The sequence below is a fragment of the Rutidosis leptorrhynchoides genome, chromosome 9, assembly GCF_046630445.1.
Source record: "Rutidosis leptorrhynchoides isolate AG116_Rl617_1_P2 chromosome 9, CSIRO_AGI_Rlap_v1, whole genome shotgun sequence".
Classification (NCBI taxonomy): Eukaryota; Viridiplantae; Streptophyta; class Magnoliopsida; order Asterales; family Asteraceae; genus Rutidosis; species Rutidosis leptorrhynchoides.
Genome location: NC_092341.1, coordinates 140,682,738 through 140,697,671, shown reverse-complemented (window position 1 = coordinate 140,697,671; position 14,934 = coordinate 140,682,738).

Below are 14,934 nucleotides of genomic sequence, written 5' to 3'. Positions count from 1 at the left end.
AAATTCTGTCCGTGTAACGCTACGCTATTTTTAATCATTGTAAGTTATGTTCAACCTTTTTATATTAATGTCTCGTAGCTAAGTTATTATTATGCTTATTTAAAACGAAGTAATCATGATGTTGGGCTAATTACTAAAATTGGGTAATTGGGCTTTGTACCATAATTGGGGTTTGGACAAAAGAACGACACTTGTGGAAACTAGGCTATGGGCTATTAATGGGCTTTATATTTGTTTAACTAAATGAAAGTTTGTTAATGTTAATATAAAGATTTACAATTGGGCGTCCCTATAAATTACCATATACACTCGATCGGACACGATGGGCGGGGTATTTATATGTACGAATAATCGTTCATTTAACCGGACACGGGAATGGATTAATAGCCACTAGAATAATTAAAACAGGGGTGAAATTACATTCAAGGGTAATTGGTGTAATTGTTAACAAAGTAGTAAAACCTTGGTTTACACGCAGTCGATAACCTGGTGTATTCATTAAACAAAGTATTAAAACCTTGTTACAATTCGAATCCCCAATTAGTTGGAATATTTATTCTCGGGTATAATAATAATTTGACAAGGACACTTGCAATTTATATTTATGACTGATGGACTGTTATGGACAAAAACCAGACGGACATATTGAATAATCCAGGACAAAGGACAATTAACCCATGGGCATAAAACTAAAATCAACACGTCAAACATCATGATTACGGAAGTTTAAATAAGCATAATTCTTTTATTTCATATTTAATTTCCTTTATTTTATATTTAATTGCACTTCTAATTATCGCACTTTTATTTATTTCATTTTATCGCACTTTTAATTATCGTACTTTTTAATTATCGCAATTTAATTTTATCGCATTTTTATTATTCGCAATTTCATTATCGTTATTTACTTTACGCTTTAATTTAAAGTCTTGTATTTATTTTATATTTTACATTAGGTTTTAACTGCGACTAAAGTTTTAAAATCGACAAACCGGTCATTAAACGGTAAAAACCCCCCTTTATAATAATAATATTACCTATATATATATTTGTATTTTTATAAAAGTTAACTAATATAGCGTTGAGCTTTGTTTAAAGATTTCCCTGTGGAACGAACCGGACTTACTAAAAACTACACTACTGTACGATTAGGTACACTGCCTATAAGTGTTGTAGCAAGGTTTAAGTATATCCATTCTATAAATAAATAAATATCTTGTGTAAAATTGTATCGTATTTAATAGTATTTCCTGCTAAAATTATAAACTATTTTATATACACCTCGTTCGACATCAAGTATTTTTGGCGCCGCTGCCGGGGATTTATCTTAAAAGCCGGAAGCGCAACGCTAATATAATATAAAAAAAAAAAAAAGATTTTTATCTACTTTTATTAAAAGTCGTTTTTGTAAAAATTACGTTTTAATTATTCAAAAATATAAAAAGAAAAACAAAAATATAAGTATTTTTAGGATTTTGTTAAATATTTAAGTTTTATAAGTTTCTTTATCTTTATTTTAATTTATAAAAATATAAATTTTATTAAAAATCGTTTATTTAAACTAAAAACAGAAAAAAAAGAAAATAAAAAAAAAAAAAAAAAATAAAGAAAAACGCGTAAAAAGTGAAACCTGTCAACTGTTTTTCTGAACCCCGCGACTCGCGGGGTTTTCCTCTTTATTTGCCGCGACTCGCGGAGACCCTCTGACACACGGACAAAACCCTAATTTCGCATTGATTACGGGGTTTTAATTATTATTATTATTATTTAACTTAATTATTATTATTATTATTATTAATTTTAGTTTTTTTTTTTTTTTTTTTACTTTTTTACTTTATATTTAAGTATTTAGTTTAAATAAGTTTAATTTAAATTGTAAAATTAGTAGTTTTTATTAAATAAATAATATAAAAATAATATTTTTTATAAAAATTGTACTTTTTACAACTTTTTGTATATTTTTATATTTTGTACCTTTTTAATCGTTGTAGCGTAACTTTTGTATTTTTAGCTCATAATTAATTTTAAACTTAGTTTTAGCTATAGTTATTTTTACTCCTAGATTTTTAGGCTTTGCCGTAGAATTCCTTAAGTGTTTTTTTTTCTTTAGACTAAGATTTAGGTGCTTTAGAATTTTGCGACGCCTTTTTAAGTTTTAGTTTCTTTTTAAGTTATTTCCATTTGGGATTTAGTTTTTCCTGTAAGCTTTAATATTTTTAGAGACCTTTTACTATGTACCAATTATCATTCCAATTAGTAATTTCAATTTGCGATTATAATTTTAAGTTAGTTGTAGTAATAAGGTTAGGTTAGTTAAGTATTTTTAAGTTTTTATAAGTTTCTTTTATTTTTCCGTCACCTTTTATTTTTCAACCATTTTTTTTCTTTTTCGACCTTTTTCGACGCAATCTTTTTCTCTCTTATTTCTCGCCATTCTAGTTTTTAGGACATAGATTTTTAGTCTACTTCTTATCTAAATTTCTTAAAATTACGAAAATTTATTTTAAGTGGTTAAATTAATAAACATCAAAATTTTCTGGTTCGTAGTAATAGTTGGATTTGTACGTGGACCGGGTTATTGGAGCCAAACAGTCCTCAATTATATTGAGACCAAACGAATCCTGCCCCTCTGCTGCATCTTTTGGCTATTCGAAACGTGGGCAAAATCAGAAAAGTCTATTGATTGGATAACTTATTATAATTTTTCTTTCCTTTTTAAAACTAATAGGATATTCTGTGAATGCACCGAGCAAGACGTTCATCACCTTTTGTACGTTCACCACCTGTAACTCGATCAAGACATCGTTTAACAAATATAACCGCCGTTGATTTTTCTTTAGAATCGTCATCCAGTCGACCAAGTACTTCAGTTCAAAATACCGATAATCCATTTTTTGAACCCGACCTCACAATTGAGAATCCAGAAAATATTCAGGAACGGTTCATAGATCCTGAACCATTAAACTTTCCTCCGGAACCACCAATCATTCAAACAGAGATTGTTGAGGAACGAACTATTAAATCAGAATCATCTATTGATACCGATTCAACAAATTCAATTATGGAGAATCTGGAACCTTTAAGTATGGAAGACCGAATGAGAGCTAAACGCACTGGCCAAGGTCACGCAATTACTCATCCAGACATTAATGCGCCAGATTATGAAATCAAAGGACAAATTCTACACATGGTGACTAATCAATGCCAATTTAGTGGTGCGCCGAAGGAAGATCCAAATGAACATCTACGTACCTTTAATAGGATCTGCACACTATTTAAAATCCGAGAAGTGGAGGATGAACAGATATATCTCATGTTATTTCCCTGGACTTTAAAGGGAGAAGCCAAAGATTGGTTGGAATCGTTACCTGAAGGGGCGATTGATACATGGGACGTTTTAATTGATAAATTTCTTAAACAATTCTTTCCTGCATCTAAAGCCGTAAGACTTCAAGCAGAAATTGTTACGTTCACACAGAAGCCAAATGAAACTCTATATGAGGCGTGGACAAGATATGGAAAGTTGTTAAGAGGATGTCCGCAACATGGTTTAGACACCTGTCAAATAGTACAAATATTTTACCAAGGATGCGACATCACTACAAGGAAAGATATAGATATAGCAGCTGGTGGTTCTATTATGAAGAAAACCGAAACTGATGCTTACAAAATTATTGATAACACTGCTTCCCACTCACATGAGTGGCACCAAGAAAAAGACATCATTAGATCATCTAAAGCAGCTAGAGCCGATTCTAGCCATGACTTAGATTCCATTTCCGCAAAGATAGATGCTTTCGAGAGACGAATGGAAAAGATGACTAAGGATATTCATGCTATACGAATTAGTTGTGAGCAGTGTGGAGGACCACATTTGACAAAAGATTGTCTCAGTATTGAATTAACAATGGAACAAAGAGAGAATATTTCATACATAAACCAAAGGCCTGGAAATAATTATCAGAATAATTATCAACCGCCAAGACCGATTTACAATCAAAATCAGAACTATAACCGAAATATTCCATACAACAACCAACAAGGTCCTAGCAATCAACAAGTATCCAATAATACTTACAATCAGCAAAGACCGAATTTTCAAAACAAACCACCACAACAAACCGATGATAAAAAGCCGAATTTAGAAGATATGATGACGAAGCTAGTTGAAACTCAAACACAGTTTTTCACATCTCAAAAACAAACCAATGAACAAAATGCTCAAGCATTTAGAAATCAACAAGCTTCTATTCAAAATCTGGAACAAGAAGTGAGCAACCTAGCAAGGTTAATAGGTGAAAGAAAACCGGGAAGTCTACCTAGTGATACAAATGCTAACCCCCGGAATGAAACAGCTAAAGCTATTACCACAAGAAGTGGTACAACACTTAAACCACCTGAAATACCTGTAACTTCTGATGAAACTATTCCTACTCCACAAGAACCACAACCTGATCAAGATAAGGAAAAAGAACCGGTAATTGAAAAGGTTAATGAAGATAACATAGTTAAGGATAAACCTTATGTTAAACCATACCAACCACCACTTCCTTATCCGAGTAAAATGAAGAAGGAAAAACTTGAAGCCGAGCAATCCAAATTCTTGGATATGTTTAAACAGATAAATGTAAATCTTCCTTTCATTGATGTGATTTCAGGAATGCCAAGGTATGCTAAATTCTTGAAAGATCTAATCACGAATAGAAAGAAAATGGAAGAACTCTCGGCTGTTACTATGAATGCTAATTGTTCAGCAGTGCTGTTGAATAAGATACCAGAAAAACTATCTGATCCAGGAAGTTTCACAATTCCATGTTTTCTGGGTAGTCTTAGTTCAATAGAAGCATTAGCAGATTTAGGTGCTAGTATAAATCTAATGCCGTATTCACTATACGCTAAACTAGACCTTGGAGAATTGAAACCAACCAGAATAAGCATACAACTAGCCGATAGATCAATAAAATATCCTAGAGGGATAATGGAGAACATGCTAGTTAAAGTTGGTACTTTAGTATTCCCAGTAGATTTTGTTGTTCTGGACATGGAAGAAGATTCTCAAGTTCCTCTCATATTAGGAAGACCATTCTTAAACACGGCTAAAGCAATGATAGACGTGTTCGGTAAGAAACTGACCCTAAGTATAGAGGATGAGAGTGTTACCTTTTCAGTGGATAGAGCTATGCAACAACCACAATCTGCAGATGATACATGTTATTATATTAAAACTATAGATGCACATGCAGAATTATTAAAAGAATTTCCAGAATTACAAGGAACAGGAGAATGTTCTTTAGGAGAAGGTAATGAACCAATTGATGAAGCTGAAATGTTAGCTACACTTATAGCTAATGGATATGAACCAACAACAGAAGAAATTCAAATGCTAAAAGAAGAAGACAGATATCGATATAAATCATCGATAGAAGAACCTCCGAAATTAGATTTAAAGCCACTTCCAAACCATTTGGAATACGCTTATTTACATGGTGAATCTGAATTACCTGTAATAATATCGTCTTCTCTTACTGAAAATGAGAAATCACAACTCATTTCTGTGTTGAAAGCTCATAAACCAGCTATTGCATGGAAGATTCATGATATTAAAGGAATAAGTCCTTCGTATTGCACACATAAAATCCTTATGGAAGAAGGTCATAAAACGTATGTGCAACGTCAACGAAGACTAAATCCTAATATGCAAGATGTAGTTAAGAAAGAGATTATTAAACTGCTAGATGCAGGTTTGATATATCCAATTTCTGATAGTCCATGGGTAAGCCCAGTTCAATGCGTACCTAAGAAGGGTGGCATGACTGTCATCACAAATGAGAAAAATGAGCTTATTCCTACTAGGACTGTAACAGGATGGCGTGTATGTATTGATTATAGAAAATTAAATGACGCCACCAGAAAAGATCACTTTCCCTTACCTTTCATAGATCAAATGTTGGAAAGATTAGCCGGAAATAGTTACTACTGTTTTCTAGATGGATTTTCCGGATATTTTCAAATTCCAATAGCACCCGAAGACCAAGAGAAAACCACATTCACGTGCCCTTATGGTACTTTTGCTTACAAAAGAATGCCATTTGGACTTTGTAACGCCCCTGCAACCTTTCAAAGGTGTATGATGGCGATTTTTCATGACATGATAGAAGAATGCATGGAAGTATTCATGGATGACTTTTCAGTCTTCGGTGATACATTTAAATCATGTCTAGTTAATCTGGAACGAATGCTAATTAGATGCGAAAAATCAAATCTAGTACTTAATTGGGAGAAATGCCATTTCATGGTTAAAGAAGGCATCGTTCTTGGACATAAAATTTCAAAAGAAGGAATTGAAGTGGATAGAGCTAAAGTAGATGTAATTGCTAAACTTCCACATCCCACCAATGTTAGAGGAGTTAGGAGTTTTCTAGGGCATGCCGGTTTTTACCGACGTTTCATAAAAGATTTTTCTAAAATTGCCACTCCTATGAATAAACTCCTAGAAAAGGATGCGCCATTCATCTTTTCAGATGAATGTATCAAATCTTTTAATATTCTTAAAGAAAAACTCACTAATGCACCGATCATGATAACACCAAATTGGAATCTACCATTTGAACTAATGTGCGATGCAAGTGATTTTGCAATGGGAGCCGTTTTAGGACAAAGGATTGAAAAACGATTTCAACCTATATATTATGCTAGTAAGACATTACAAGGAGCACAAACGAACTATACAACTACTGAAAAAGAACTCCTTGCTATTGTCTTTGCTTTTGACAAATTTCGATCATATCTCGTTCTAGCAAAAACGGTGGTCTATACCGACCATTCTGCTCTTAGATACCTATTTTCAAAACAAGATGCTAAACCAAGATTAATCCGTTGGATCTTACTCTTACAAGAGTTTGATATTGAAATCCGAGATAAAAAAGGAGCAGAAAATCTCGCCGCTGATCATCTTTCTCGTCTTGAAAATCCCGAATTAGAAGTTTTGAATGAATCAGCCATACAAGACAACTTTCCTGATGAATATCTATTGAAGATAGATTATAAAGAAATCCCATGGTTTGCAGACTATGCAAACTACTTAGTTTGTGGATTCCTTGAAAAAGGATTATCGTACCAAAGACGAAAGAAATTCTTCAGTGATATAAAACACTATTTCTGGGAAGATCCACATCTGTTTAAAAGTTGTCCCGATGGAATAATACGCCGATGTGTATTTGGAAATGAAGCTAGTAAAATTTTAAACCATTGTCACACAGGACCAACAGGAGGGCATTATGGGCCTCAACTAACAGCAAGAAAAGTTTATGAAGCTGGATTCTATTGGCCTACAATTTACAAAGACGCACACCTTCTTTGCAAATCCTGTGATGCATGTCAAAGGGCCGGAAAAATAAGTCAACGTGATGAAATGCCACAAAATGTCATCCAAGTATGTGAAGTATTTGACATTTGGGGTATTGACTTTATGGGTCCATTTCCAAAATCTCATAATAATTTATATATACTCGTAGCCATTGATTATGTATCTAAATGGGCGGAAGCACAAGCTCTCCCAACTAACGATGCACGAGTTGTAGTAAACTTTTTAAAACGTCTTTTTGCAAGGTTTGGAACACCGAAAGCTTTAATAAGTGATCGGGGTACTCATTTCTGTAATAATCAACTTGAGAAAGTTCTTAAAAGATATGGAGTAACTCATAAAATCTCCACCGCATATCATCCACAAACAAGTGGACAAGTTGAAAATACAAACCGAGCTTTAAAACGTATTCTAGAGAAAACCGTAGGATCAAATCCAAAGGAATGGTCCATTAAATTGGAGGATGCACTCTGGGCTTTTAGAACAGCCTACAAAACTCCAATTGGAACCACACCTTTTAGACTTGTGTATGGAAAAGCATGTCATCTTCCAGTAGAAATTGAACACAGAGCATTTTGGGCTTTGAAGACATGTAATCTTGATTTACATGAAGCCGGACGTCTACGATTAAGTCAACTAAACGAATTAGAAGAATTAAGACATGAAGCATACGAAAATTCGTTAATCTATAAAGAAAGAACGAAGAAATGGCATGATAAAAGAATCAAAAGTTCAAAAGAATTCAAAGAAGGAGACAGAGTTCTTCTTTTCAATTCACGATTCAAGCTATTTCCTGGAAAATTGAAATCAAGATGGTCTGGACCATTCATAGTCAAAAGAGTTTTCCCATACGGAACAATAGAATTAATAAATTCAAATGGGATTGAATTTAAAGTTAATGGTCACAGAGTTAAACATTACATACATGGTCCGATGGAAGTCGACAACGAAGTTACTCAAAATTTCGATACCACAGCTAACTAAGTGTGGGGAGAATCAAGTCTTTAAAGGATAATATGTATTTCTGTTAGAGTTAGATTGTCTGTTTTCGTGTAGTTCTCGAAAATGGAACACGTATGGTCTTTCCCTAGCAGACCCTAAAGAACTAGTCTTCTCCCCCCATTCTGAATTTTTATTTTTTTTAGGTTTTTACAAAATGAAGACTGCCTGTGAACTAAACCATGGTCTAATGCTACACGCTTTGATCACTAAACGTAATAATGACATACTCCCGAGTGAATTAGTATCAGTAATCAGAGAAAGAATGGACGGAGTTAGAAAAGGATCCAGATGCGAAGATAATAAGTTACAATTTGGTAAAGGAAAATCAAAATCCGCAGCAAAAAGAAGAGCACGACACCTAGAAAAATGTCACAAATGCGGAAAATGGTCACATGGAGGTAAATGTTCAAATAATCAAACCTATTCAAATACCGAATTTGTTACTTTATGCAGAGACGGACCGTTCATATGTTTAGAAGAAAAGACAATGAATGCTCGAGGTTACGCCTATGCAGCCATGGAAGACCAATTAAACCGACTATCTTATGAATATAATAGATCATATAACTAAGAAATCTATTTCACAGGTATGTCTGTATAGTTTTTATTTTTATTTTTATTTTTAACCTTTTGATAATAAACGCTAATTTGTTCGCTAAAAAGTATTAAATTGGTATTAAATAAAATTAGGTTTGGCGACCGAAATTATTGATATCGTTCAAAAATTTATTACATCACTGCGAAATTTAACGTTTATTCTTAAGGTATAAATATCTTTAATCAATCAACCCAAAATATTTCAAAAATTCGTCATGAGTTAAATTAGGTCTTGGAACCGAAATTACTTTACCGAAAAGAGGGGCGCATATTTTTGATAATATTTGATTGATTAAAGTGGGATAAAAAGACAAAAAGATTTTTAATTTTATTTTTACCATGTTTTTAAAATTAATATTTAAATCTTAAATTAATATTGTAAACTTTGTAAAAACAATATATTTAAAATTGTAAATATTTGAAAAATTAATATAAGTTTGGTATGAATTTATAAATTTTTAAATTAAGTTTGGTGTGAATTTTTAAGTTTTAAAATATGAAATTTTAATTTTATGCATTTCAAATTTTAAGTTTGGTGTGAATTTTGAATTTTTAATATTAATTTTGAATTTTATATTTAAGTTGTGTGAATTTAAAAACAAAAATTTACTTTATCTCATTAAGTTAAAAATATGAATTTTAAAATTCGTCGTAAGTTGAAGACTAGGTCTCTGAACCGAAATTGCTTTACCCGAGGGAGGGACGAGAACTTTTATTATCATTATTTTTAATCTTATTGATTTAAAGTATGCCAAAAACATTAAAAAACCCAAAAATCTTAGCTTTTAAAACAATCGCTACAAAAAGACAAATTTTAAAATTTTGTCGAGGGACGGATTAGGACATCGATCCGAAACGACCTCGTCCTAAATAACAAGGGAAACAAAATTTTAAAATTAATTTCTTAATTGTTTTATAAGTTAAAGATTATATAAAAAAAAAAAAAAAAAAAAAAAAAAAAAAAAAAAATAACTCCGCGACTCGCGGAGTTTTAAGTGAAAACCTCCGCGACTCGCGGAGGGACAAAATTACAGAAAAAAAAATATAACCAGCTGCACGATCAGATAACTCACACACACACATAAACACCCAAATACAGCTCGAAAAAACCCCCGAAAACCCACGAAAATCACCCCCAAAAATCTCAATTTTTAAACGTTAATCACCAAATTTTTTGCTAAAATCATGTTGAGAAGGATGATATCTAGGAACTACTCAAGAAAAACGGTAAATTTCTACACCTAAATACCATTTAATTCGAATTTTAGTGTGTTCTTGAGCATATTTTCATAATTTGAATTTTGTTAATTTTTAGTGTAATTAGTGTTAAATTGTTAGTATATTATGCATGTATAACCTAGATTGATGCTTGTTAACATGATTTGAAGCCAAAAACTTCAAAATTTTTAGAATCTAGGGTTTGTGTTCTTGAGCAAATTTGGGGCTTTTTGATATAAACAGGTTATGGCCGATTTTTGTCATGAATTATTGCTAAATTGAGTAGTGTAACATGTCTAGGTAGTTAAATGATCCAAACTTTGAGCCTAAACATGATTTTGAGAATTAAAGTGGACTTTTTCAAGTCCAAAATTCATGAACTTGATTTTTGAAAGATAATGCCATTTGAGACTTGTTTATTTGCTAGTAATGATTATTTTGACATGTTATTTGAGTTGAATGCTTATGAACTTGGCGAAAATTTTCGTATATGCTTATTTGAAAAAGTGTAGATTTGATAAAAATGTGAAAATGAGCTTAAGTTTGATATAAATTGATAATGTCATTGTAATTATTTTGATTGATGATTTTGCTGACACTAATGCATATTTGGATGCACAAAATTTGTGTTTAATGTGTTTTGCAGAATGAAAGGGGTGAATCTTCATCCCAAGCCCGCCATGCTCCTGCTGAGAACTTAGAACAACAGGAAGTAGATAACTACTACAAGCAGGATGTACCTCATCCAGTCATGACCTTTTCAGATATGCACTTGGAACAGTTGCACCCGAACCTGCGATTTGACAGACTTTGGATAGATTATACAAAATATCAACGGGGTTTGCATACTCTTCACTCTAAGGTTGTTGAGGTACCGAGGGTCATAGAATGGGGACCCTTGGAAGCTGTAGAATTGGCCGGGCCAATTAGGGAATTACTGGTACAGAGGTATGGTAATTCTTATTTTAATGACTGGATATGTTTATTCACCATACGCAGACCTGTATATAAAGTATGGTGTGAAGAGTTGTTATGTAGTATAGAGTTGAATGATCGGGTAGCTAGTTTAACCGATCGTTCTTTTGTTAGATTTTTGTTAGGCGGTTCGATGCGCCACATGTCTTTACTAGACATGGCTCAGGCTTTACGTATATATACGCCTGAGGAGTTAGCGTCTGCCGATTGTAGAGGATTGATACTAAACGGTAGGAAAATAGATGAAAATTTTGATACACACGGTGTGTGGAGTCAAATGACAAGCCATCACCGTTTTAAAGGGGGAAACTACTCTTATTTGGATATAGATAGAGCCGAATTAAGAGTAATACATAGGTTTTTAGCTAACTCGATTACACAAAGGGGTAAAAACAAAGAAAAGGTAAATGAACAAGATTTGTTTTACCATATGTGTATTCGAGACCCACACAGCGCTGTAAGTATACCATATTGTGTGGGTTATTATTTATCAGCTATGGTTCGAGGGATGCGTCCACATAGCATAATAGGGGGTGGTATTTTTATTACTTTGATTGGTGAATATCTCGGTGTGGATATAAGTCGGGGGGGATTATTAGTAGAAGAGCCGGAACCCCGCGACACTATAGGTTTAAATGTATACCATGGTGCGAAAGTGTTGAAGCGGCGAAACAACGCCGCAGTACGATACAATGGTAGACATCCACAGGTAGAGAGAAACCAGGAACAAGGTAATGTAGGAGGGGGGCAAGAAATGCATAGGTTTATAGCTTCTCAGGAATACGAAAATGCTAGACAAAGAGCATTTGAAGATTGGCAAGTTCATCAGAACCAGATCATAGCGCATTGCCAACATATAGGTAGAAACTATATTCCTACACCGAAACCCGTCTTCCCTCCTTGGTCGATAGAGATGCAGCCACCATATCCTACGTATGACCCTGCCGAGGCATTCTATAGCACTTATGGTTATGCGTGGAACCCCTATTGGTACCAATATCATCCTTAGTTTATTTTTATTTTTATTTTGTAATTTGTAATTATTGATATATTTAATATTTTTGTTAATATTGTAATCATTTTTATAATTTCTAACTTTTATTCTTAGATTTTAATAATTTTTGAATGTGGGGTAATAAACCAAACTTCAAAAATATGTATATATGTTTGCAGTTTATCTTATGTACACAACAGGGTAAAACAACGCATTTTCAAAGACTGGCATTAAGTTCAGCAAAAGCAAGTAATTTTGACGACAATGATGCAAAATATATGTGAAATAACAACAAGACGGAATGAACAAATGACGTGCACCATTTATCATTCAGCAAACAAACGCCAATATATTTGGAAACTTTGGTAAAAATTTAATCATTTTCACACAAATCACCCTCAATAATTTAAATTGTTACTGATTTCTTGCAAATGAGGGCATTGCAAGATCTTAAGTGTGGGAAGGGGTTAAATTCTTTCGGATTTTAAAAATTTTTATTAAACACTTGGTTACCATTAAAAATACTAGTAAAGCAGTAGTTGTATTAGAATCTAGTGCTCTCTGATAAAAAAAGAACAGCCCTAGTCTTATATACTGACTACCCAATTCTAGTAAAATTTTTCAAAATTTTCAATTAAATGAATTCAAATCATGTTTATACATATTTATGAACGATAAAACTAGGTTTTAACACCGAAATTATTGTTACCTCAAAAAGGACATAAATTGAGAAACAAACTAAAACGTCAAAATTCATTTAAAATGGAATAGAGGACGATAAAAAGAAAAATAAAAAGCCAAGTGTGGGAAAATTTACCAAGTTATTTTAAACATATACCACATATATTTGTAACAAATAACTGAAAATACTTTTGCTTTGGACTAAACTAAACTGTTTTACCCAATGAAAGAAAAGAAGAGATGGATCTACACGATGAATCAATTCCATCATTAAAAGGAAGTAAAGTCTTCCGAAAAAGACACGCGCTTCTTGATTTAGGTCATGAAGTTGTCGTTCAGACCAGCTGTAGGTTGACGAAAAATCTAGAAAAGTCATCACTAAAATCAGCTGGAAATCCACGGACCTCAGCATTAAACAGGGTCGCCAAGTGGTCAGATTTATCCTAACCATGAGAAGGATTTATCTCGTACAATGGGGAGGCACCGTGCAAATTAGCTGGATAAGACTAATGAATCAGATCCCCAGAAAGGATAATCTCCTTAAAGATTAAAAATCAGCTTTTAAGACTGATATTACTCAATCCTAGAGATTGACCTTAAAGATTGAGAATTCAAACTCATGGAATTCAATGATATCTAAACTCGAGCTTAAACGAAAAAATATTTTGATCAAAATTATAAACCGATTTGCTTTCTGAAAACCCTATTTTCAATGCGTTCATTACCATTGAACGTAAAATCCTAGGAATTCACCTGGAAATCATTAGGTCACCTGAATTAAATCGGGTGTCAACCGTAAGAACGGTGGTTGCATAGCATGGTCAAAGACAGGACTTTGTGCCAAACCGAAAAATTATAAGGGTGAGCTTTACTATTGCTCCTACCAAGAATAGTAATTGCGTCCGACACGTTAAAGACCATAATCAAAAGCATGTCACGGGACATTGCCTTAACAGTTGCTTGTTCAACGCTTTCCTTTACAACCGGACGGTAGTTTGCCGAAAGGTAATATACGGGACAAGTAAACTGGACGTGTTGCTTTCCAAATACAAGGTTAGCAAGTGGGTGACACAAAACCGCAAGTTTTGAGCTAAAATTTTCAAATCTGAAACCCACCAAACCCACAAAAATATTTTGCAAACACCGGTAAAGGGTTATTCCGGAAAACTTATCTAGGGTAAAAACTAGATTTAATTTTCAAAAGATCAAATGTTTTCATAAAGATCCAATTTCCTTAATGGATCTAAATTTTTATAGTCATGTGGGACTGTAAACCATATCGTTACTACCATTGTTTATACCGCCGTATAGAAATCACTGATGTACAAAGTGTGAAGAATAAAGAAGTGATTCTAGTATTTCAAGACAATATTGCTTGAGGACAAGCAACGCTCAAGTGTGGGAATATTTGATAATGCTAAAAACGAACATATATTTCATAGCATTATTCCTCAAGAAAGACAAGCTTTTAGTTGCAATTGTTCTATTTACAAGTGATATTCGTTTAAATAATAAAAGGTGAAGACAAAAGACAGATTCGACGATTTGAAGACGCAAACGACCAAAAAGCTCAAAAGAACAAAAGACAATCAAAAAGGTTCCAATTATTGATAAGAAACGTCTCGAAATCACAAGAGTACAAGATTCAAAACGCAAAGTACAAGATATTAAATTGTACGCGAGGACGTTCGAAAATCCGGAACCGGGACTAGAGTCAACTCTTAACGCTCGACGCAACGGACTAAAAATTACAAGTTAACTATGTATATAAATATAATATAATATATAATTAATTATATTAATTATATATATATTATATATATATATTTAAAACCGTCGGCAGCAGGAAACTCCAAGGGTGTAAACTGAAAATACCTCTCCGCGACTCGCGGAGTTTGAAGGCTATTTGGCCGCGAGTCGCGGAGCCCCAAAAATCATTCCTGGCTATAAATCAACCCGAATTCTGATCAAAATCATCATCATTTTTTTCTTCTCTTCATACGAAGTAATATATATTTATATTTATAATTTATATTTTAATTTTAATTATAATTCTAATAATAAGGGTATGTTAGCGAATGTTGTAAGGGTGTAAGTCGAAATT